This window comes from Zonotrichia leucophrys, chromosome 5 (assembly GCF_028769735.1).
Source record: "Zonotrichia leucophrys gambelii isolate GWCS_2022_RI chromosome 5, RI_Zleu_2.0, whole genome shotgun sequence".
NCBI lineage: Eukaryota > Metazoa > Chordata > Aves > Passeriformes > Passerellidae > Zonotrichia > Zonotrichia leucophrys.
The window spans coordinates 42,195,791-42,220,099 of NC_088175.1; the positions used below are offsets into that span (position 1 = coordinate 42,195,791).

At 41.3% G+C, this 24,309-nt stretch overlaps 1 protein-coding gene across 1 annotated transcript in view; it reads left to right on the plus strand.

The window, feature by feature from the left end:
- The window catches only part of KCNQ1 (potassium voltage-gated channel subfamily Q member 1), a 330,631-nt gene that overhangs the window by 54,997 nt on the left and 251,325 nt on the right, over positions 1-24,309 (plus strand). The gene's annotated exons all lie outside the window — the stretch shown is intronic.

Below are 24,309 nucleotides of genomic sequence, written 5' to 3' on the forward strand. Positions count from 1 at the left end.
TTTCTTTTATTTCGCAGTGCCATGGGAGCAGTAGGAAAAACAATGGCATCTGACTGACCAGCATAGCAGAAGTGATACACAGAACAAAGAAGGCTTCTTATTTGTAGTCTCTTAGGTTTTTATTCATCTCACTTCATAACAGAAGCAATCAATAATTTTCAGTTGCTTTGGTAAAGTAGTATTAGGTAAAAATCAAGCAGTTCTTTTAACAAACGAGCTTACTGTAATGTTCTGGCTGTAAGGCTAAAGTTTCAAAGCAGCGTGCTTTTTTACTTTGATTTATTTATTGTCAGTAGCTTATCAGGCCTTTGTTTGAATTGTTTGCCATTGTGGGCAGCCAGAAATCGAACTTTATGTAACATAATCTATCTGTCACTTAGTATCAGTTCCCCAGAAGTGATGCTAACACATTCAGACTTTAGCATCTGGACCTCGCACTTGAGTTTTCAGCCACGAGGTAGGGTCTAATGTTTCAGTGCCTCCATGTAGTCCCTTCCTGGCTATTTCCCATCTGTGTGTGGCTGTCCCACTTCCCTAGGGGTCAGCCACTAGTGCTGTCAATGTCACCAGACAAACCTTTTCCCAAGAGAAATTTTGTTTAAACTGTATCACATGTTAAACTGTGCCAGACTACTGGATTCATTGTCTTCACGTCAGAAGTCAGGAAAATGATAGTACAGCAGAAAGTTGTGGGATTATGCTTGAGCATGTCTCTAAGATGAATATATAGCTTTTTATTTCATGGGCCAATTCCAAAAAAAGCAGTTCTCCAGTCTCCTTTAATGATTTAAAGAAGAAAGGCCAAAGTATGGAATGATAAGATATGATTACAGGAAAGACAAAGAACAAGCATTAGAGTCTACAGCTGGTTCTCACCCTCCCTGACAAAGTCAGTTCTTGAAAGAAAAATCTGTAATAGTTAATGTACTAAGTGTTATTAGAATTTCCAGTCTGCCTTCTGCCTCCTGCAGAGCCTTTATGGCTCCCAGGCTTTTCTGGGAATGTGCTGTATTTAATTCACGCTGCTCTAGGTGGAGAATACCTTGGAAGAAAGAAGGCAAGCCTGTCCTTGAGCAAGAGAAAAATTCACACCCACCCTGGGCTTCCTGTGAGCTTTGAAGAACGTGCTTCTGTGATTGCTGCACCTATTTCATGTGCTCCTGGTGGTGCCTGGGAGCTGGCTGTAAATGAGGGCCCCTTTGTCATCTGGGCCCAAATACAGTATGGAGAATTAGGTATTGAAGAATGAAAGCAGTAGGAGGCTGGACTGACTGAAGGACACTTCCCCAGATCTGTGCTTGTTTTGTAAATCACAAATTACCTGTTGACACTAATGATACAAGTCCAAACCATCAAACAAACAGGATCTCTTCTCATTCACCCTCACTATGTTTTCTTCTGTGGGTTGGCTGCTTAGTTTAATTCAGAAGCTGGAAAGCTCCACCAGAGCCAATGGACAGGAAGCTTCGCCCAGAGCAATATCTCCTCTGTCTCTCGAGCAAGTAGCAGCGAGGCAATGCAACTTCCCTCAAAACATCTGGCAGAGCTGAGCTGTGCCAGCACAGCCTTCCTCCCCCAGGGAAGATGACTGACTCCCAGGGTGGGGCCCAGATCAAAAGGAAGGTGCAGGGAAACGGAAACTGGGGTGAAAAGGGATGCCAGAATGTTTAAAACATAGCTGCTGCTTCTGTCTAGTGGTCTAGCTCCTGTTTGTGAAATAAATTTCATGAAAGATGCACTTATTTATGTTAGCCTGGGATATGTAGGTCTAGACCAACTGGCATGTTTTAAGAGTTTGGGAAAGAAAAGGAGACCAGGTATTTTGCTTGCACTTTTTGCTTTAAAGTAATTTAGTCTAAAAATCTTTGAAGTAAAATAAACATTGCCTTTTAAGTAGCTGAAGGCATTTACTATGTTTGCAAAGACCTTTGCTCTTTGCAGTCTGGTTTGAGGAGATTTGGTTTTGTCTAGAAGAAACAAAAATATTTGTAAGCTTCCTTTTGATTCCTGGACTGCCACATCTGCGTGTGAGGTGGAATTGTACAAAACTTCCTTTTACTATAACTCCAAAGGAGAGATACACTGCGAGTGGAGGAGTCTGGAAAAGCTGCATGAAACTTTCTTTTAGGATTTGCTTTGAAGAATGATGCGTTGTATTTGTTTTGATTGCCCTCCCTGTAGTGCTGCTGCTTGGATTGGCGCTAAGAGTGGGCTTGATGTCAAGCCTTTAGAGAGGTGACCCTCATGAGCCTGAGCAGGTGGATGCCTCTGTGGGTCAGGAGCTGTCCCTGAAAGTCTCATGTGTGATCCCACCTGACATTTGGAGCATCTTTCAGATCTTCACCTGCATGGTGAAGTCTGTGTTCATCTGGTGTGATTAACTCTGCTGTCAAGGACAGATTTATTATTAGCAGTGCAAACCCTGTGAAACATGACAAACCTTGAAGTCAGATGAAAACCAGAATTTTTAGCTCATTTTGTTATAATCCTCCCTGCCTGCTATGCCATGAAGATATGTGGACCAGATCAGTCTTGAAAATGCATTTGTAAGCTCTAAATGTCAATACTTGCTGCACTGTTGTTAAGTTAAGTATATACAAAGGTTTCACTTGTAATTTAAATGGTGAACTACAGGTGCTTATTCCTTCCTTGAATGGGAAAAGTTTTTAAATCCAGGTTTCCTACTGGTTGTATTTTGCAGTGCCATTGAAATAAAATTGTGGCCATTTGTGGAGCTTTGTAATTCACAGAACTACTGATCTTATCCAGTTCAGTGCAGCATTGCTGCTGATTCAGAGTGAAGAACTCTGGTTTCGTCTTTCTACACAATAAATGTGTAAAAGGACAGAAACAATGGTGATGAACTGGCCACAGTCCCCATTCCTGGGGTTCCCCTGCCTCTCTGGCAGGGAGGAGGCAGAGAATTTGAGTGTGAAGTTCAGCCTTGGAAAAAGGGAGGGGTGACTGGAAAGTGTTTCAAGATTTGGTTTTATTTCTCATTGTCTTGCTCTAATTTGATTGGTAATAAATTAAACTGATTTCCCCAAGTGGAGTCTGTTCTGCCCAAGACAGTAACTGGTGATTGATCTCTCCCTGTCCTTATCTTGACCCAGGAACCTTGTATTTTCTCTCTCCTGACCAGTTGAGGAAGGGAGTGACTTTGATGGTATCCACATAGGGTGTAGCCCTATAAAGGGTGTCCAGCCCTATGTAATAAAGTCAGAAAACACCTTGAAGTGTGAGAATGTGATTCTGGTAAACAGATAAACACACCAGATTTAAAAACCAAACTAACCCCTCTTAAACGACTTGACCTCAAGAAGACAACCCTCACAGAAGCCAACGAAACCTACCCTGATGTAAAGTGCTCAATTTTCTGGTAATAAAATAATAAAGTAAAAATTTTAGATGCATTTAAATAGCTTTTGCTGAATAGCAGCAACCACATGTGAGTTTTTCTACTGTCTTCTCAATTATTTATCATGGAAAATACTTAGATCCTGGCTTTGCCACTAAATCTTTCAAAAAAGAAAAGAAAATCACACAGGAAAGGTTTGTGTATATGAGAGAATTTTGCTTGTTTATGTTGTTAGAGCTTGATTTTGCTCTTTGAATGTAAGGTTATGTTTAAAAGCTGCATTCTTCTGGCATCTACTCAGGTTATGTTCTTCAGAACTCTTTATATGGACTAAAATAAGCACTAGTAGTTAAATAAATATGGTACAGTGAAAGCAAATGCTTTGATCAAGTATTGTTGACAAATGTACTGCTCCAGAAAGCTTTAAATAATGTGTTTTATTTCTGTCTTGCTGTAGTGCATGGCATTAGATGAATCAAAACAGGTGGATTTTAAAAGCTATATGTATGTTTTAGAAACTGGTGGTTAATTAAGAATTAGAGTAGTGCAATGTGTCTGTCTTCTATTAAGTGCATTTCAACACACATTTGGCAATAAATACATCATTTAGGTACATAACCAAACAATTTAAGGAAAAGTTCAAGAGAAATTACGACATTGCCTAAACTTTTGCATATATCTTGAACCTAGCTACTTATTTCTGTTTGGACAGAGATTTCAGCTTTGGGTGGCATTTATGGTATCTGGAGCACCTGTGCACTGCAACCTTCTGCAGGGTAATAGTGAAGACTTAGCTACAAGAGCCTCAAACTGCACGTTGTCTTCCCAGTATTTGTGAGATACTGTCATGTAGTTGGTCACTGCTACTGCAGTTGTAATGTCTGCAGTGATTGTTATTCAAAACAGGGTGCCTTTTGGACAGAGAAAGACACAACTGTTGATTTTAAACACATTGAGACCCTTGCCATCATATAAATAAATATGTTAAGGAGATTTCCTGTGCCAAAAACTTAGAGCTATGATCTGCTGGATACAAACTACTTGATGAATTAGCACAAAAAGTAACAAGTTAGCAGTAGCAGCTTTTATATATGTGTTGCACCACAAAGCATAATGCCTAAAAATGAAGAATCTCTCAGAATTTTTGGGGGTTTGAGATCTGAGCTGTATAAATGTGAGAAGGGATCCTAAGGTGTGCTGATTTTCACTGTGGTGGGGTTTTTTTCTGAAAAAGAAACTGTTGAACCAGAATCTATGAGACGGTTTCTGTTGAATATCAATGGAGCCAAAAATTCACCTGCTCATCCACTGGGTCTGATTTGTTCCCATAAGAGGTGGGTGACAGTCATCTGCAGTGGTTGCTTGGCTTCTGCAGCTGTTCAGAGTCTGAATCATTGGTTTGAACATTTGTTGGTCTCAGTTTAACTTCATGCAGTAGAATGGGAAGTCTATGAAGTGTTGTCATACACTCTTTTCTTTTATTCCTGCTGTTGGACCTGGCAGAAAATCAGTGTATTTACCTCACAGAAGTATGGCAAAGCTCTTTCTTGATGTGACTTGGTTTATTTTTTTGTGTTTGTACTTCATAGCTTTCAGGAACCTGAGTGCTGCTTTTGCTTGAAGCTCAAGTATGAGCTCACACCAATTAACCTGAGGCTGAGATGTCAAAAGCAGGGCCTCAGTGTGTTTTTTGCAGATGCCCCTCTCCTGCACAGATTTATGGATGGAACCAAGGGGGTCCCAGCTGAGAGCAGAAAGCTGAGGGGGAACAAATGCAGGCCTAATTGTATTTCTGAAATGAAACACATGCTTCTATAATCTCTGAAAAGAATGGGTGAATCTTTCTGATGTATTCAAGTGTCAGTTGACATATGTCTTGTCACCACCATCTCTCTGACAGTTTATGCTTAAACGAATCCAGCTTTTTCACAGGTGTGCAAATTTTGCTCATAGTACTTACCATTTTAGAAGATAGGGCTTCCTAAACCACTGAAATATTTCAAAATGAAAACTTTTTCTCAGGATATAATGCTTATTTATAGCTGTTGTGTGACTGTATCAGTAAAATACTACTAAAAAATGCCATGCCTTGTTATGCACCCCCTGATCTCAGGGTCCTAAGCGTCTTAAGGAGAGCTGATGAACTTGCTTGTTTTTCTGATTTAAATGAAGTGTTTTGCTTTCAAAGTATGATGAAGCAGACAGATTTGATACCTCACTCTCCTTTGTTGGATGCAGATGTATTTTATTAAATATACACAGTTCTTCACTGCCACTGCAGTGCAGTGTCTGTGTTGCACACTTTGAAAGAAGGGTAGGCATTGTTGTGATGTAGTGTCCAAACACCTTTTTATCATGGCATTTTTCTAGCAAAATTGCTTTGAAATAGAACAGAAAAAATTATCCTTCTACTTCTGTGGAATATAAGTTTCAGGAGTGCCATGATCATCTCTGGAAAGACTAGCTTTTGGAGTTTACGTGAAAACCCTCTCAAAATGGGAAGTCTCAAGGTTTAGTTGCAGCAGTGGTGTACTTGGGGGTTCATTGAAAGCCTTTTTAAGTGTCATGCAGACTTACTGTTTTCCCTTCTTTATTGCTTTACCTTTTGTCAGAGTTAAGTGATCTTTGGTCTCAGGAGTCCATCCGTAATCCTTTGCTGTGGCAGGGCTATGGGGCAGCTACCTGAGTGTAATGAGCAAACTCACCATGAAGTGGAAATTGCCATGTAGATAAGGTCTAGGGAAATTGGGTTTAAATGAAGAAAGCAATAAGATGTAATCTCCCAGGAGATCTGAAAGGAAATCAGATTGCACCACCTGATTTAGGGAGGAAACACTAGTTTTTGCTGAGGTAGTTTTTGTGCTTTTACTTATCCTACGTGTCACCATACATTCGTTATGTCTGTAAGTGCAACACTAAGGGAAAAAGATGTGTACATGTTTTTTGTTGATAAAGCCCCACGTGTAAGTCCCTATGTGCCTACAAGTTCTTCATTACAGTGCTGTCCCTCTGCACAAGCCACAGGATGGCTGTTAGATTGATTAGTTAAACTCCTAAAATGTTCTTCTTGGAGTGCCCAGCGCTATAGGCTGTCCACAGCAAAAATGTGAGACATTTTCCTCACTTGTAATTTAGGAAAAATGTCCAGCCCTGTTCTTCAGTAGAATGCAAAGGAAATGGTTGTTAGGGATCTTGTGGGCAGGCTGAGATTTGGAGTATTTTTCCCCCTCAGCTAACCTTGGAGGACCAGGAATGGCTGCCTCCTCATCTGTAATTTTTTTGTTATCCTAACCCGTCGCTTAACCCTTATCTGATACCTGAACTGGGGACACAAAAACCCCTCTACAAAATGTACCTGGTGACGCTGTCTGGTAGGGCTGCTGTGACAGGAGGGCAAGGAGGAGAGTGGCTGCTCTCTCTGTCCTGCTGTAGGCTGAGCATGCCCTTATTGTTATTTCTGGATGTGCTGATTCAGCATGGCAGCAGTGTGTAATATATACAAAATATGAGTGGCTACATATGTCAGATTAAAAAGTAAACAGGTCAGAGTGCATCCTCTGATGTGTATTTATAGCACACTGACATCAGCAGGAGTTATGTACATCTGAAGGCACATTCAGCCTGGGCAATAAGTGCAGAAAAGTGTGCCTCAAGCCAAAGCTGCGTATCGTATGTTTCAGTGAATATCACTTCTAACTGTTCTTATGTATACCCTACTTACATTGTATATCTAACCTCAGTGATTAGAGCCTGTTAGGTATAAATGTGGTGACAAGCTGTACCTTTCTGGAGTTGCTTAAGAGTTACAAATAGGCATGACTGAGTAGTTGAAGGACATTGAATTAAACATGCTTGAATTAATAGGGTAATGATTGGTGCTGCTCAGAGCTATAAAATAAACACTAGCTGGAGCTCTGTGCTATGTGGCAACCAGATCAGCCATGGGTTTGCTGAAGTATTCTGAAATTACTCAAACTTTGTTAAGTGAGAGAGATAATCCTAAGAAAGCTCTCTACGTAGGCTCCCTGTGCAGTTAATGTTTTAAACCCCCCTTTGGCTTGTTGTTATGACTTCAAAGATACTCTAAAGCCTTTGTTAAATTGATCATTAACTCTGCAATGTTATAATTAGACATTTGAACTTGGCTGCATTCAAAAAGAAAATGCAAGAATGAAAATCCTGGCCAGCGTTGTTTCTCTGCAGCCCATCAGCATGGTCAGAGAAGGATTAAAGTTCCACAGGAGTTAAAAAGCAATGGGGATTGAAGGCATTAACCAGCCTTGCAGGATTGATAGGGAGCCATTAATCCACAAAGTTTTTCTTTGAAAGTATGGAGCGAGAATAATGTCAGGAACCTGAAATGGGTTTCTGCTGGAGATTTAAATTTAAGCTCGTAAAGCATTCTGATGGGAACGTCGGGCTGGAAGCGTGCGTTGGGGAATCCTTAAGTTTGCAGCGCAGCAATCGAGCACGTTACAGCCATCGGCTGAGGGCAGCCACCGAGCCCTTCCGAGACCGCAGAGCCGGCAGAGCAGGCCCCGGAGGCGGCTCCGAACAATGGCTGGGAAGATTGAGGGTGGCTGGAGGCTGCGGTTAAAGTTTATGAGCTCCGGGGCTGGGAGAAGCTCAGCCCTATGTCTCCCACTTTCTTTCCTCAGCCTCTCCTGATGGAGCAAAAGTCGAGACAACAGCTGGTAGCTACTATAGGCCCGGCTGCGGAGTGGATGGGAAAACCTGTCTCCATAGTAACAGAACAGGCATTGCATGTGCTGCTCCTGCTGGATCTGGGGAGTAGCTGGCTGAAGACATCTGGTCAGTGTAGCCAGTTCTCTGGGGAAATTAGCTCATTTCATCTGATAGTAACCACAGAAACTTTTGACTTGGTTTAATAGTATGATGCTGAACATGAGATAGAACCAACTGGTTCAGCAGTTTTGAAAGTCAAAGATTATCTAACTACTCTAAGATAAATATTTTGGTAAGGAAGGCTATTGCTTGTGCTCATTACCCCACTCCCGCTCCTCCCTGTGGCGATGTTTCTGTCTAATATGAGGTGATTCTTCAGTGTGGAGTGGGTTTTATGAATTCAAGGATAGTTTTCTCTTTCTAAATATTTACTTCTTCTGCTTACAAGAGCTCTTTTTATTATACAGTGAGCCATCTATGCCTTTCATCTTAGGCAGGTCTATGTAGTGTGAGATAATGTCTGTGTTAACACACTGTGGCCTGTACTCTAAAAAAAGTTCACTCCCCACCCACAAACTCTTGGGTGAATTAACTCTTACACATTTTCAAAAGGAATATTCTGAACAGTTATGCAGCTACAGGTAAACCTCAAAATAACTATTGAATATGTGTCAAAGTCTTGAGCTATTTAGCATCAATTAAACCAATTACAGATCATAATCTTGCATACAATACAGGAAAATTCCCAACTGATTTTTGTGGAACAAATTCTGCATCCAATAGGCAGAGACTATATTGAGGATATGGTGGTTGGGTATGTTGGCTGTTGTTTTCCTGTTTACCATAAAATTCATCAGCTCATATTACAGCTCTGTGTAACACTCTGAAATTTGGAGGAAATAGAAGAATGGAAACTCTCTTCCATTTGCACATTAGAACATTGTTGCATATTTTTCATATGCCAATAAATGATTGTAGTGGATCATAGCTTTTCTGGAATAATAATGCCTGCAGAAAAGTGTCTTTGCAGCAGGTCAAGAAGAACATCCTAATGTGTAGGGCACAAAGAAATGCTTGATCTTCCACCACCCGCACCCACTATTGACACCCACTCCTGGTTACAAATATTTGAGCTCAGTGGGTTGTTTTGACCATCGTGATCTAGAAAATGAAAATGTATGGGCAGGCATGAACCGTATGTCTCTGTTTATGGAGGACCAGCAGGGCTGTCAGTCTTTGAGAATCCCTACCCATGATTTCTGTTTGAGCACGTGGGGTTGAATGAGAGAAGTGTGTTCAGCTCTGCTGGACGACAGCAATAAATGATTTTATGGAGAGAAAGAGCTGCTAGCTGCCATAGTTCTTAAAAAAGATCTAAAGGACATCTAAAGGTCTTAACAGAAATCGAGAAATTATTATAATAAAGAAAGGGGCCTGAGTTTCCCCAATCAGACAAGTGCAGCAGATGTTCAAGGGCCCCAGGTGGGCTATATAGATGTTAATAAACCAGATGAGCTGAAATCAGTTAATGAAAGAAGTTTAATCAATCTGAGTTGATTCAAGAAGTGACTGACTACCTGATGAACACATGTACCTTATTGAACGAAGAGTCTTTAGTTTTCTTTGTCTGCTGAGCTCATGCTCTGATGAACGAGGAGTTACAGCTCTCTGTGGAGTTACACCATTGAAAGTGGGTGTCAGATTTTTGGTTTTTTCCCCCAAATGCTTTTATTTCCTACCTGGAAATAGTAATGTAACAATGTGAAGCAGCATGTGGATGAGTGGTGGTAAAGATGGCATGAAGGAAGGCTTTCCTTTTCCACTCTGCGCCTCATACTGAGTTTCATGGCCAATGAACTGTCCTTGAAACTGAAAACCTCTTGGTTTCATAGTTTTAAATTTCTGGCTATAGGAATCAATAAGAAAAAAGTCTACTTAATCAGAGAAAATTGATGATATTATTATAGAAAGACTTAAGGTGTGAGGGAGCCTTGGGGGGGTCTTGAGGTGGGTGGTTGTTTGTCTTTCTGCATTTTGTTTCCTTGTTTTTATGAAGTCAAATGGCTTTGGTTGAAACTTGCAATAAGTCTTCCTGAAGCCAGATGTTGATAAAAATTAAGGAGTTCTGGTCAGTGTGGTTATTAACATGAAATCTTTCCTCTCAGAGTATAGAGAGGGTATTTCTTTTCCACTGGGCTCCTTATTTTCACAGCATTTTCAGGAAGCTTAAATCTCCTCTGACACGCCTGGTCTTCAGATCTGTCCAGATCAACTCATGGATTTGGGAGTTTTGAGAGGGAAACCGGAGGTAGACAAGGTAATCATGTGGCCCTCTCTAGGGAGAGCAGCCCAAAAATAGAGAACCCACACAAACATCTCTCTCAAGTGAGAACTGATAGTAAATTTCCTCAGTAAATTTCCTCTGCTTTTTATACTGTTGCTCCAAGCTGAGTTCAAAGCAGTTCTTCTAGGCTGACTGGGTTTTTTGCAGCTTTTAGCTATTAGATAGGTTAGGTAGTGTAAGACAGTCATATATGCTGTCCCTTCACAGAAAAGGATGTAGGTACTCCTGAAATCATAGCTGCTGACATCTCAACCTGCCTAGGGCACTTGACATAATTTCCCTTTGTACATCCCTATTTCTCCCCCTTACCTGGAGGAAAAGGCATTTTTACCTTGTTCAGGTACTTGGAGTTTGCAGTCCCCATGAGCTCACTTTCTATCCCAGCAGTTAATGCTAATTTATTTAATCAGTATAAATATTAATGTTGGTTGTATAATTGTTTCATAGTTATGAACATGCTTGAAAACACACCACGTGTGATTGCAGAGATTTTTAAGAGTTTAGCTGGTGTTTGGAATATGGTACAATTGCATTTCTGATGCCTGGTTACGTGCTGGTGTTTTGTTCTGTGTTTTCCTTTCAGGAAGCATAAATTGTTATGTGGCTCAGTATTCAGTTATCAGTGGTGTAAGAGTGTAATCTTCCCTTTTCAACATCTTGGTTCAACTGTGCTTGTCTGTTAGGGATGGTGGCTTTGCTTCAATGGTCATCCTGTTGATTTGGATGGGGATATTAAAAAATAATTTGTTATAGAGGGAAGAGGTGTCTGAAATCAGATCTGTGTATGTACCATGGGCAGCTTAGTGTTAAAGCCTCATGACTGAAGTCTAATCCCAAAACAAAATGTCAGAAGTATTCTTCCTGCCAAAACTCTGAATAGCTTCTTTTATCATTGGGTGCTATGATTGTGTTGGTTCTCAGGCAGAGTTGCACAGTGTACCGAGCAGCAGTAATGAGGGACAACCTGAGCAAAAGAGGAGCTTCTCAGCCCCTGAAGAGGAATAAATACTTCAGTGGGGTTCCTTTGAGCCTGAGTTGTGACTGAATTATCTTTGTATTTATTTTAACAGTAAAACAAGTTGAAGGTTGAAAAAAACACCCTGCTTTCGCTGCTTTAAAGAGTAGAAAGAACCACAGAATGCGAAGTGAAGTTAAAAGAACTCCTTGAATGTTGTTAAGGATTCCAGAAGTACTCTTTAATTGCTGCCAAAGCTAATGCGGCTGGAATTTCTGTGGAAGACATCAGTACAGTAGTCAGTACAAAATTGCCACCAGTTTGCAATAGATTCCCCTTCCCCAAGCTTATTCTCCCTGTTCTCCATGTTAAAAAAAAAAAGAAGAATCCGCATTCAATGTTACCCTTAACACTGAAACAGTCAAAGATGATTTCTTACAGCAAGGTGAGGAATTGCAGTGGTAACTGCTTGGTGTTGTTCTAACTGATTGCTCATTCTACCACCACCATTGTTTACTGTAGTTTTAAAGCTAAAAAGTAATTCAATTCCTTGAGCCTGCAATTAATTCACAAAGTGTCTAAGAAGAGGGTTTTCTTAATGTTTTTCAGAGTAAATTAGCACCCAAGATGAACATAGTCCATGTCTTCATAGCATGAAATACCCATTACTATTACTCAAAGGGTGTGAAACCACATACAGGATGGCCAGAGAGTTTCTACCACATTTAGAGCACTGTAAAGCTTGATGTTTGAATAGGCACAGCATTTCTGGCTCTATCAGTGTGCCATTTGGGATAAGTAATGTGGTACATTATAGAAGAATTCTATGATATGACATGCTAAAGGCAGATTTCTAATGAGGAAAGCTTTATTTTTGGGCTTACTAAAAACATGCACTCATGTAATCAGCTTTGCTGTCCCAAGTGCAATGGCTTATAAATATTCAAATACCCAGTTATGGGACACAGCTGTAAAGTACTTTGCATATCTAGTAGATTTCCTTTGGCCATCCAGTTGATGAGGAAATGCACATTGTACACAAGACAGTTCCCTTTTTAGTGTAATATAATTGTTATGAATTAAACCCTGAGCAAGTGATAGTGATTGACAAAGTTAAATGTGAATATGTTATGTGTTGGGGAAAGGGAAAACACGAGGTTGTCATTAAAGTCATTTTTAGCAGAGCTGTTTGAGCTTTACGTGTGTGATTCATGTGTCAGTGTTTGGCAGTGGTCCATCAGGATGCCCCCTCTTCTTCCTTTCACTTAGTTTTAGAAAATAACTTGGCCTGTAATTATTTATTTTTAAATAAATAATTTAATTTTTTATAAATACTGAGAAAATATTGCTGTAAAAGAATTTTTTACAGTGGAAAAAACATTGTAATCTCTCAGTAATGGTGTGATGTGAAGAATGTCTTGTTTTTCAGTTACCACTCACACAGAGTGGTGGTTTGTGTCATGAGTTAGTAAATATTGAAGTTGGGTATGTTTAAAGCAAGGACTCACCTTTCTTTAGTATAACCTCTTGCTTCACTTCTGTAAGACAACTGCTACAAGTGTGAGTTTTCACTAGTTCCATTGTTGCCGAACACGTATATTTTCGTGTGAGGTGAGCATTTTTGGTTCCAGCGGGGAATCTTGGCTCTTTGATTTGTGAGTAAGGCATTTGGCGTCCAGATTAGACTTAAGTTTTTTTGTTGATATCACGTCTAACATCTAATGGGGTCATGAGAGGCTTAAGCAGGACAGATATCCAAAAATCAGCTTTTTAAAAGAGTAAGCATTGAAAACCGCAAAGATATAAAGTGTAGGCTAAAACATTGGATGATCTTTTGGCATCAAAAACATCCTAACCACAAAACAAAAGAAGTTTTATAATTATTGACAGAATTCATCTAACTGTGGAGTAAGAGTGACATTTGCTTCATCACTTGCTGGGAAAGATTCTTTGGAAAATGTTTACAAAGTGTCATGGTTTGAGCCTGGCACAGAGCCAGTGCCCCCATGAAAATGCCTCACCCTGGTGTCTGCTGTGAGATGTGACCAGGAATAAGCAAAACAGGCTCTAACTTAAACATAAAGACCACTTTATTACTTAAACTACAGGAAAATAGGGAGAGACTATAAAGAAAAGAAAAAAAAAATTGAAAACCTTACAAAACCACTTTTCCTCCTCCCCACTCCCTGACTTTCCCAATCCAATACATTCTCTCAAAAATACCAACTGCCCAGCCCAGCACGACACTTTAGTATACTCAAACTGCAGTTCATGAAGAGGAAAGGAGTCCTTCTCGTTTCGTTCCATAGGCTTCTCGTGGAGACACACTGAGACCCTCGTGTGCTTCCCTGTCACTTCGGCACCGCCCGGAAAGTCCATTTGCTGCTTGTGACATCTTCCTTCCATGCTCAGTGCTCTCACCACCGAGACATGGCCAGAGCTGCTTTTAGGGTTGTCTTTCAAGGATGCCTTGTCTCACTCCAAAAAGGCACAGTCTCTGCTTTTGGGACATCTGTCCCCCCCATATTTTTCCAACCCCCTGGGGCCGGGGGGTCCTCACAAATGAACCCTCCTGGTTTTGAGGCACTGCCTCCCCCTAAATGCAGTCTGTGTCACAGGAACAACTGAGTCCATGGCTACAAGAAAAAGTCCAGCCAAAAGGCCACTCCAAATCATCTCTCCCCATCCAATCATCTCCACAATCTCCGGGCCAAGTCATCTCATCTCTCATCTCCCTTCTTATTCAGCTTCGAGGAGGATTAGCATTTTTGTAAGGCCCCAATCATGAAAGGAAAGGGTTAAAAGTTTCAGTCTCTGTCTATCTTAGAACGATGATACTCCCACACCTGCTGCCGCTGCGGCCGGGCAGTCTCCCTCCTTCTCCTCCCGGCTGGCTGCTCTCCTGGGGGGGGGGGGGGGGGGGAGCTGGCTGCCCGAGGGCTCGATGTCTCTTGGGGCTCCTCCACCCTTCCATCCTTGGAGCCCCCCCCGAAGCCCCCTCTGTCCAGGCCCCAGGCCTTACCGCATGGCTGGCCCCTCCCCCGCCCAGCAGCAGCGGGCCGGGCGGGGGAGAGAGATCTGACCTCCTCGCCCGACGAGGTCCAAAGAGGAAGTGCCAGGGCAGTGCCTTGCTTTTAACCCCTGTGTATTCTCGGAGGTGTGTCCAAACCCCACTGGCTGCACCAGGTGTCAGTATGAAACCCAAAACCTTCATTGGTTTGACCACAGCTTCCCAGAATTCCCACTTCTTCCTGGTCAAACCATGACACAAAGATATGTTTATTTTAATACTAATTTAAGCAACAATAACCTCAGATCAGAGAGAAGGGCCTAGAAAATTCTGCTATCCTTCAAAGAAATTCTTCAATGAATTACCTGGAAGTATAGTTCACATAAAGAGCAGCTATGCCTCAAGCTTTAGAAAAGTGAGTGCAACAATATGGAGTTGTGCTCTACTGCTACCAGTTGGACCTTCTGATGTGTTAATGCATTTATAATGCATAACCAATGCTTTGGTTCTTCTAATAATGTGTATCTTAAAGTGTACTCTAAGTCTGACCTTCATTGCTCCAGCACAGAAAAGGCTCATCTGTCTCTAAACCATGTTCCTTGTGCCCGTTGCTTTAAGTTACAGTTGTGTTTAACTCCTCAACTACTGTTCTGCTGTGGGGATTCTTCTGCTCAGGTGACTTTTGCTTGGTATTGTGCAGAGTCTTGAGTTTATTCTTGACATATCCAAGGCATTGCTTTTACAAGGGCTCTCCTTTTCCAAAGAGCTTTTGAGTATGGTGTTGCTGAATTCTGCCAAATACCAGCTTGGTGGTTTGTTTGTTGTGGGTTTTAAATTTGTTTTGTTTCTGTAAAAGTTCATTCCATATAATGCCCATTAGCTTCCTGAGGTATTTGATGTCTTGACGCTCAGACCAGCTGCTACTGAGAAGGCTGTGGCTTTTTAAAGAATTTTTTTTTCTTCCAGCAATGAATAGTGCACTTGTCCTTTATTTGTAAAGGGAGCAGAGGAAAGGTGATACAGAGTGAGTGGAGTTTCACAGAGCTGCAGTTCCCCTTTACTAACTTTGAATTCTGCAAAGAGCTGCCTCTGCACCATTTATTTATTTATGTTGGACCCAAAACTGATAGAAACATGAATTCATATAAAAATACAAGTCTTTGCACATAACAGTAGCTTGGTTAATGGGGTATGCGACTTCAGAGAGATCTGGCTTCTATCTTCATTTTGCAAATGTAAGTTCAGTTTGGTCTCTTTGGAACGCTATCAAAGCTCTGGAGAGAGTTTGCACAGCGCTGGCCATGTGCTTTGGTTGGTATAAATTAAGTTCCCATTTCGGAATGCTCTCATCCTGATGCGCTGAATGATGGCCACAACTGTTCGGAAATTGGCGCCAGGAGGAGGCTACTTGCCTTCAGTATGTGAAATGTGTTTGCCACTTAGCTGAAAATGCTGACTTTGTTGCCTTCAGTTACGTTTATTTTGCATGTCAAATAGCTCTCCTCTCCTCCTTCACAAATTTTAGAGGCAACTGTAAAATGCTGACTGAATGGGCTGTGTGCATATGGCATCTGAGAGGGTTTTTATTAGCTTAAACTAGCACATGTGTTTTCCTGTGAGGAGTATTAAGTGCCTGGACTGCAGGTTTAGTGTGTGACTGTTTTTGCAGCTGTGTGGAAGAGCATGATGTGTATTCCCTGGAGCAGGCCTGGGAGAGAGCTCAAGTATGTTGAGGCAAAAGCAGGTTGTGTTTATGGGAATGTCAAACAGAAATATGGCACTTGAACCCTTATCAGTGCTGAACCTGATGCTGGTAACTGAGTGACTGTCACCCAGGTGTGTGGAAGGATTTTGTTTCAGAGCTTCATGTTTTTATACTGGAACTTTGTCCTGCCAGACGAGACAAAAATTGTTTTCTTTTTTTCTGTTTTTTTTTTTAATCTGGAGGAAGTTGAAACCAATGTTAGTCACTTAAAATTTATTTCTTTTTAAACTCTTTTTGAAGAGCTTGTTCGTTGCTCAGGCCAGAATTCCTAGTTTTGGAGGATGAATTTTGAAAACATGCTTCTTCTAGAAGAAGAGGATATCATGAGTAAATGTGGAATTAATGTTCTGCTTTTTGTGACCTCTCACTCTTCTTACTTGTGGAAATTACATCACATCCCTGGAAGAAAAACCAAAAACCACATAGAGGAGAGCAGCAAGGCCAGACTGAGGATCCTGAAGCAAGGCTAGCACAGAGGACCATTCCATAACTTACTTCTTGGAGGGAGGACTGGACCTGGGGGAGATATTTTGCCTGCACAAGAGGGTTAAGTTAGAACTTCATCAGAAAGAACTCCTCTTCTGCATACTCTGTATCTGCTTTTGCAGGAGCAAGTTGTTGAAATAGGCCATAAATAATTGGCTCATTAGTTCAATGTGGGGGCCTGATGATGTCTCTGTGCATATCCAGCTGTACTTCCATCCACAGTGCTTCTTGTCTTGAAGCATTCGTGTGGGTGCTGAGTAGTGGGTTTTCAAAACCACCAGGACAAAAATATTTTTTTATCAGTGCTCCTTTTAATTTCAAATGGTGGTGATGCTTCCTGGATGCTATTACAATATGGCCTCAACAAAAAAAGTACATTATATTTGAAACCACTAGATTTCAGGTGTTGCTGTTATCAAATTTTAGAACAGATGACCAGAACTAGAACATTACAGCTTAAAAATTCTATCTACCCTTATATTCCCTTTCAGCTGTGCGAAGTGGAACTACTGCAAGTTAAGCTAGGCAGATCATGGCCAAATTCTTCCTTTTGTTTGACTCTGCTTACAGATAAGAGATGCTGTGCAATATTTATTTTCTCTTAGAATGGAGTAGTGTTGTAAGATGATAGTCTAAGGGCATAAAGGAAATATGGTTTGCTGGGAGTCACAGTGGCTTTCATTGCTCTGTACTTTGTGGCTGGAAAACAACAGGCATACAGTCTCTTCCTGAGGTTCCTCAATAAATTCCATGTTGGCTGTGGAGCAAAGGCAAGACTTATGAGCTGCTTGGTGTAGGGCATGGAGGGTATGAAGTAGCTTTTTAAAAAAGGAGTGAGAAAAGTTGTTTAATAAAAAAGCATGCAGCAAGATACTTGACAGGATGAAAATGCTCAGATCAAGGAAAGTAGCCTCTGTGTAAATAGTGTTATTATGACAGTTCTCTGTAACACACAAATACAGACTTGCTTGGCTTACACTGATTTATTAAAATAGTCTGTAGCAGTTCCTTCTACTCGTATTAGCATATTGTATGTACTAATGAATGAGTTTGCATATTTGTGAACTGTGTTCATGTGTGCTTCATCTGAAGTGTAGGTGAATAGTTCCTTTGAATTCAGTAAGATATAAAATTAAGCATATGCTGCACTGGGTAGAAGCCAGAGCATTTTTCAAAGAGAGGGTCCTGAATGAGTTCCTTCTAGAGACTTTTATGAAGCCCTGAATAAGAAATTCATGAATTAAACAGAAAGGAATAGGGATTTTTAATAATTTTTGTATCGGGGTTAGCGCGTTGACACTTTCTCTCTCTTGCCAACCTACTTTGGGTTTGAAGTCTACTTCTAGAGCATACTTTGTGGTGGGGGAGAGCTGCAAATTAAAACAAGTTCTGTAAAATAAACGTGCAAGCCCAGCTTAATTCACGTCTGCAAATTCCTGGTGGATATCACCAGCAGCCACATTCTAAGGCTAAAGACAACTGCATTATGAAGAGACCTGCGCAGGAGTGACAGTGTGCAAAGCTGCTGTAAGGCATCCATGCCTTCACGTGCAGAGTTACACCACTGACATCTGAGGCCTTTTGGGGCTGGTGGAAAAATTCCAGCTGCCAGCATTTGGGTTTGGTGAAACCTCTAGTGAGAAGAGAGCGAAGGAAATCAGCAAAAGTTTCTTAAATACACCTAAAGGAGTTAGGTGCCTGACTCCTATTGGAATTCAATTAGATTTGGTTGCTTGGAGCCTTTGGAAAAAATTCAACCCGAAATTGCAGGCCTGAACTATTGTTTAATGGTCCTAGTGCTATTGTTCTGTGCTCTCAGCACCAATTAAGGGAAAATAAAAAAGCTTCGTCACAATCAACCATTCTAGCTCTGTGTCCTGGTAAGCATCCCTTTTTTTCAGGACATGAACACTAATGGAAACATTATTTCATCTTAATTCAAAACATAATAAGGGAGCTTTAATGATGTCCAGTAACTTGGGATTAATTATGGGCCTCTGAAGGTGGAAATCTAATACTGATATCATGTTTGTGGTTTTCTGTAGCCTCTTTAATCATTTGATGCCCAATTTGCTAGATAAAGAATTTTAGCAAATGAAAAACCAATCTTTTGAAAGAAAGGAACAACAAAGGTTGTTGACTTTAAACATTTTTTAAAAATGTAGCATTATTTTTGTTTTCCTCTGAAAAGATGTAATTTACAAGCTGTATGGAAGTGAGGAGGTTAAGTAGGGGAGAGAAAAATCTCCAGTCCTATATAGGGGTTTTGAGACTTGCTATTGCTCAGTAAGTGTTTACATATACAAGAAACCATTTGTCTTTCTATTTTTGATCTTTGTACTTGGTCAAGTTGGGATTTTTACTTTATTGAGTCTTTGTGTGCTTGCCTAGGCCATCTGATTTTGCTGTTCTGTATATCTTAGAAAGCATAGTACAGCTTTCAGGAAAAAAAATCCTGCCTTTCTCAATAGAACAAAGAGGGGCCTCTCTATACAAAGTGGGTGAGATTAGAAGAAACAGTTGCCTTTGCTGCTGTTAATTTGCATGCCCTGCTCGGGCTGTACAGAAGTGCTGTCTGAAGCGTTTTGCAAGCCCTGATGTGTCAGGTGAACAGTGTGCTGAGGAGTGGGCTCCAGCTCTCTGAGTCACCACACAGCCTGTAGCGTTTGGGTTTTGTGTAAATGCAACCTATTGCCACAAAGAGGATCAGAGGGCTGCAGCACCTCTCCTGGGAACACAGGACTGGGAGCTGGGACTGTTCAGCCTGGAGAAGAGAAAGCTCTGGGAAGACCTTAGAGCACCTTCCAGTACATAAAAGGAGGCTGCAAGAAACCTGGAGAGGGCTTTCTACCAGTAGGATGGGACAAGGGGGAATGGCTTCAAACTGAGAGGCGCAGGTTTAGATCAGATATTAGGAATAAATTCTTTACTATGAGGGTAGTGAGGCACTGGAACAGTTTACCCAGAGGAGTTGTGGATTCTCCATCCCTGGAAGTGTTCAAGGCCAGGTTGGATGGGGCTTGGAGCAACCTGGTCTAGTGGAAAGTTCCCTGCCCATGGCAGGGGTGGTGGAGCTAGGTGATCTTTGAGGTTCATTCCAACTCAAACTGTTCTAAGAGTCTGTGACTGCTCTATATGAGAGACATGCCCCTGCTTTTTTTTGACCTTTGAGGAGTAGAGAGATGCTGTATCCCTGATTGTTAAGATGCTAACCTGTTGTCCAATCCAGCTACACAGCCCTTGACTGATGGCAAGTGTTTGTCGCTTCATTCAGCAGATCTGTTGTCCCCTCTCTTGGCTCCTGCTTGTCATGACTGCTGAAAAAAGCTTGTGGCAGGGTCCTTGCTCCACTATTGCTGCCTGAGACTGTGAGGAGGTTCCACTTCTCTGTAGCAGCAATATTCCATTGTCTTGGCTAAAAAATAGCTTTCAGTGCAAATAGCGCCATAGGAATCTTACAGCTGAAGGAATAGTTGTTGGCATGCAATCCCTACATAAGCTGCATGAGGGATTATTTAATTGTTTAAAGAAATCTGTGGGAACTTTATCATCCTTGAAGCCAGATTTGATAGAATTGTGGGATAATGTGATTTATCTCTCCTATAAGGTTAATGTAGTAGAGCTTGTGATATTGCAGATATGGGTAAAAATTGTATTCGCAGTGAAATGTTGAGATGGGAGGAAATTCTTCAGTACAAGAAATGTGTACTTGTGAGTCTTAAAGCTGTCTCCCTCACCAATGCCTCTTGTCTTCCTGTGCCTGTCATCTCTCCTTTCTCTTAGGGCAGATCCCTCCGTGGGAGATGCAATAAGCTGTATGCACTCTTTGGTTTTGGGTATTCTGTAGCCAGTCAGAATAACATAATGGTACACTTTGCCTCCTTCCTCCTAGAGAATGTGTTTTACCTCTCTTACATTTATGGAGTGCATTGAAAAATGTCTAGGGACCAAGTAAAGAGATTTTTGTTTGTAATAGATTTCAGTTGACCTTGCCTAGCCCTCCCACATCAAATGGAATTTAATTGCCTGAATGTGATGCTCCGTGACCAGTGAGTTTTGGGGTCTACAGGCAGAGCCTTAGGCAATATATTCTCTATACAGATGCATTCATAGCCTCCAGAGACAATTTCTGTATCTGTTAAATAGCTGTTTTTGTGGTGTCATGATTTTTTGTGTTTTTTCCTCTCAAGTTATTAATCTAATAGCTTAAAAACATTTCTTTCAGTTAAGTTTTAGGGCCCTATGATTTCTTTTGGAGTTGCTACTGTACTTTATTTCATAGTGCAGGTATTGGATGTCTCACATCCAAGGATTGTAGCTCTTTCAGAACAGTGGGGAGTAAGAAGTAAAGGAAGGGCTTTTCCAGATGCATTTATTAGCAGAACACCCTGAGAACTCTGGAGGTATGGACTGTGCTAGCAGAAAACATGGGTACATTCATCAGGCAACTGTGTTTGTATTGATCCTGCTCAAGTTCCTTCATTGGATGGTGAGAGCTGTACTGTAACCAGGTGATTACATTATGCCATATTTTACTTGGCTGTGCTGGGATTATGTGGCTGAGAAGGCATGAATATGGCACAAGGCATACCTGGGCTGAACAGGAGGGAGGGCAGAAGAGAGGGTACCATGTAGAAATCAATAATTAAAGGAAGAAAAAGTATTTTCTCTTGACAAAGCCCCTGTTTGCCCATAGTGTGAATGTATGTGTCTGTCATATCTTAGAGGGCTCCTTATACCATGTAAATTTTTAATCTCAGTGTTGCATTTCTGTTTTCACCCTGTAGAAAGATTTCTTTTAAGTTACACTGGGTTGAATGGGTCCTTGCACAGTGTGTAGTGTTTGTGTATATGTAATTTTAACCAAGAAAACTCCTCTACTGAGCTTTAATTCCCATGCTCGCCCGTGTTTTTCAGGCAGTTATTATCTTCTAGTGCATGTAAATTTCATGTTAAGTTGGTAATTAGAAAAATACAGGGAATGTTTTGGTAGCTCAGGGGAACATAACTAATGTACTTTTTTTATTGTCTGCAATTTTCTGGCCACTAATATAAGAGCCCACAGACAGAAATTCATCAGCCTGCCCCACCCCCAGGAGACTACTTATTAGATTTATGCAACACAAGATATTAAAAACACTTTTGTCTGTCACAGAGCCACGGGCAGGGGAGGGGGAATTTGCCAGTTGCTAATGGATACCTGGCGTTTTTGTGTATGACCATGAAGAACAGCTTGTGCACTTTCACCCCCGATGTTCCCTGAATAACTTGGGTCTCATTTAGGTCAATAAGCCTTTATCAAAACGTCAGGAGTGAAAAATGTGTCTTGGTGTAAGCCGACTGGTCGTTCCCTGCAGTCAGCGGAGTCTATAGGACAATCAGTGTTCCCTGAGCTTGTCTGCATGTCACGCAAAGGGCTGGGTGACAGTAACCATTGAGTGCGTGTCTGTCCCTTTGTCTTTGGGACAGCCCCCATTTGCATACTTGCCGGTGTGCCTGTTAGCCAATGAACCATGCAGGGCTTTAGGAAGCACAGGCGCAGCTCCCATGCAAATTCCCTGCGTGGGGAGCGCTCTCTCCTTTGCAGCACAATCCGCGCTTTCTCGTCCTGCCTTCCTCCTGTAAAACCGACGCTGTGATCCTGACAGTCCGCAGGGCTGTTTGTGGGTCCATTGTGCTAAAACATTACCTTTTTCTCTGGCTTTTTCTTTCCTTGCCAAGGTAACTCTTTTCCCTTCTTTTGCTTTTAGCAATTGCTTTTGGGGATATCTGAATGGTATTATCTGTGCTATCACACATGATGTGAAGCCTTATATATATCCTTATATACCCTTATATATCCCTTCCTATCCCTTCCTCAGATGAGCTATTTTGAATGAAGGACAGCTTTTGCTTCCCGTGTGGTTGGAATTGTCTTTTGTAAAGGGAATTTCCTCCATGGTAGTGATGGAGGGAAATGTACTAGTCCTCTGCAAAAGGGAGAGCACTTGAATATTAGGGTTTATTGACCAGGTCTGTGAAAGGAATACAGTCACCTGATCGGAGAAGGTGCTCTGATTTCTGTGACAGTTCCCCAGGACTTCATGTCAAGCAGAGCTCATCCTCCCATTCAATTTTGGTTCGTAAGTGACATTAGACTGGACAAAGGGAGAGTTTCCTTGCGTTTGAAGCTTGTCATAAGACACAAGGTTTCCTTAAAGCATCTGGTGCAGCTGCTGGTTCTTTCAATTTACGATGTTCATTATGTCTTTCACTTACTGGAAAATATTTAACAATAATTCAATTTTAAAGTAAAAAAATGGTGGAAGGTTCTGGTGGATCCTTTCAGAAGGAAGGAAGCTTCTTTCAGAAGGAAGCTGTAGAAGAGATTCTTGGCTGGATTGAAGAGCCTGTTCATTACAACCAATGCTCTTGGTAGTTGTATAATATCTTCAAAACCTACCTTGAATACAAGTGGCTATAAACAATTGTGATGTTCTACTGCATCTGACATCTTGCGTAGGTTATGACACATCAAAATTAAGGGAAGGAGCCCTGGCTCATGTTCTACCAGCTTGGCTAGAAATGTCACGAAGTTGAACTTAGACAATTTCTTGTCCTGAGATGAGCAGGTTTTTTATGCCATCCAGATTTTTTAGAGCCACAAAAATATTATAGCAATGTCAACTGATGCCTAACCTCTTCCCCATTATTTTTACTGTGTACAGCCATATTATTTTGCTCAGTATTCAGGGCAATGTCCCATGCATTTTTGAAGGTGATAATGTCTCCCATTCATCTTGACTAAACTAGGGCTGTGTCCTGGCTATTTCAGTCAATTAAGAAAATAATCATAGGTACCATCTTGAGTCCTGTTTGCCAGTTGGTTATGCAAAACAGCAGTGAACCCTGCAGACATGTGAGAGGGGTGGATAGAATGTTCAACAGCACATTGTGTTCTCTGCAGTTGCTCTTTATGTGAAATCACACTTTGAAATAAGGGGCTCATTCTCTTAATCTGCGCTAACCTGTGTAACTGTGACATGTTGAGACTGGTTTCTCAGCTGCACTCTTATTTTATGCCATGTGTTGTGTGTTTTCAATGACAAGCCACTCTTACCATTTCAATAAGTAGACTTTGTTGTTGGCTCTGATGGAAAATGTGACCATTTATTAATTGAGTTGGCCAATAAGGGAGGATTGCAGCTCCCTGATACATAAGGAAACCATGCTGGGTATGCCATGCTTATCTAGTCTGTGGAAAGCCCAAGGTTTATCTGCACATTGATGATGTTCCAAATAGGACCTAACTGTACCTCCGTCCAATCAACAAGAATATCAGATGTCTTTGACATCTGTCACCTTAGAGGCATTTCCAAAGTCACACCTGAGTATAGGTGAGTAGTTTATAAGTAGCTTGGTACCAGCAGTGCTGCAGGACTAGATCTCTGTTTCTGCTGAAGTCCCCAAATGCTGTCAAGAGGATGGGAAAGGTGTGTTAGAGAGCTCACTTTGTCTTCAGTGTACCTGGAGACTGACATGTTGGTCATGGATACTAGAAACATTTTTCAATCCATGTGAGCTTAAAGGGAGACTGAAAAAGTATAAATTAGGGGGAAGTTAAGCTGATCTGGTAGATGGTACATGAAGCACACCTCTTCTAGAAATGCAATAAACTGGCAAAATGCTCATCTTCTAAATACAGACTCTGCTTGTTTGCTTTGGC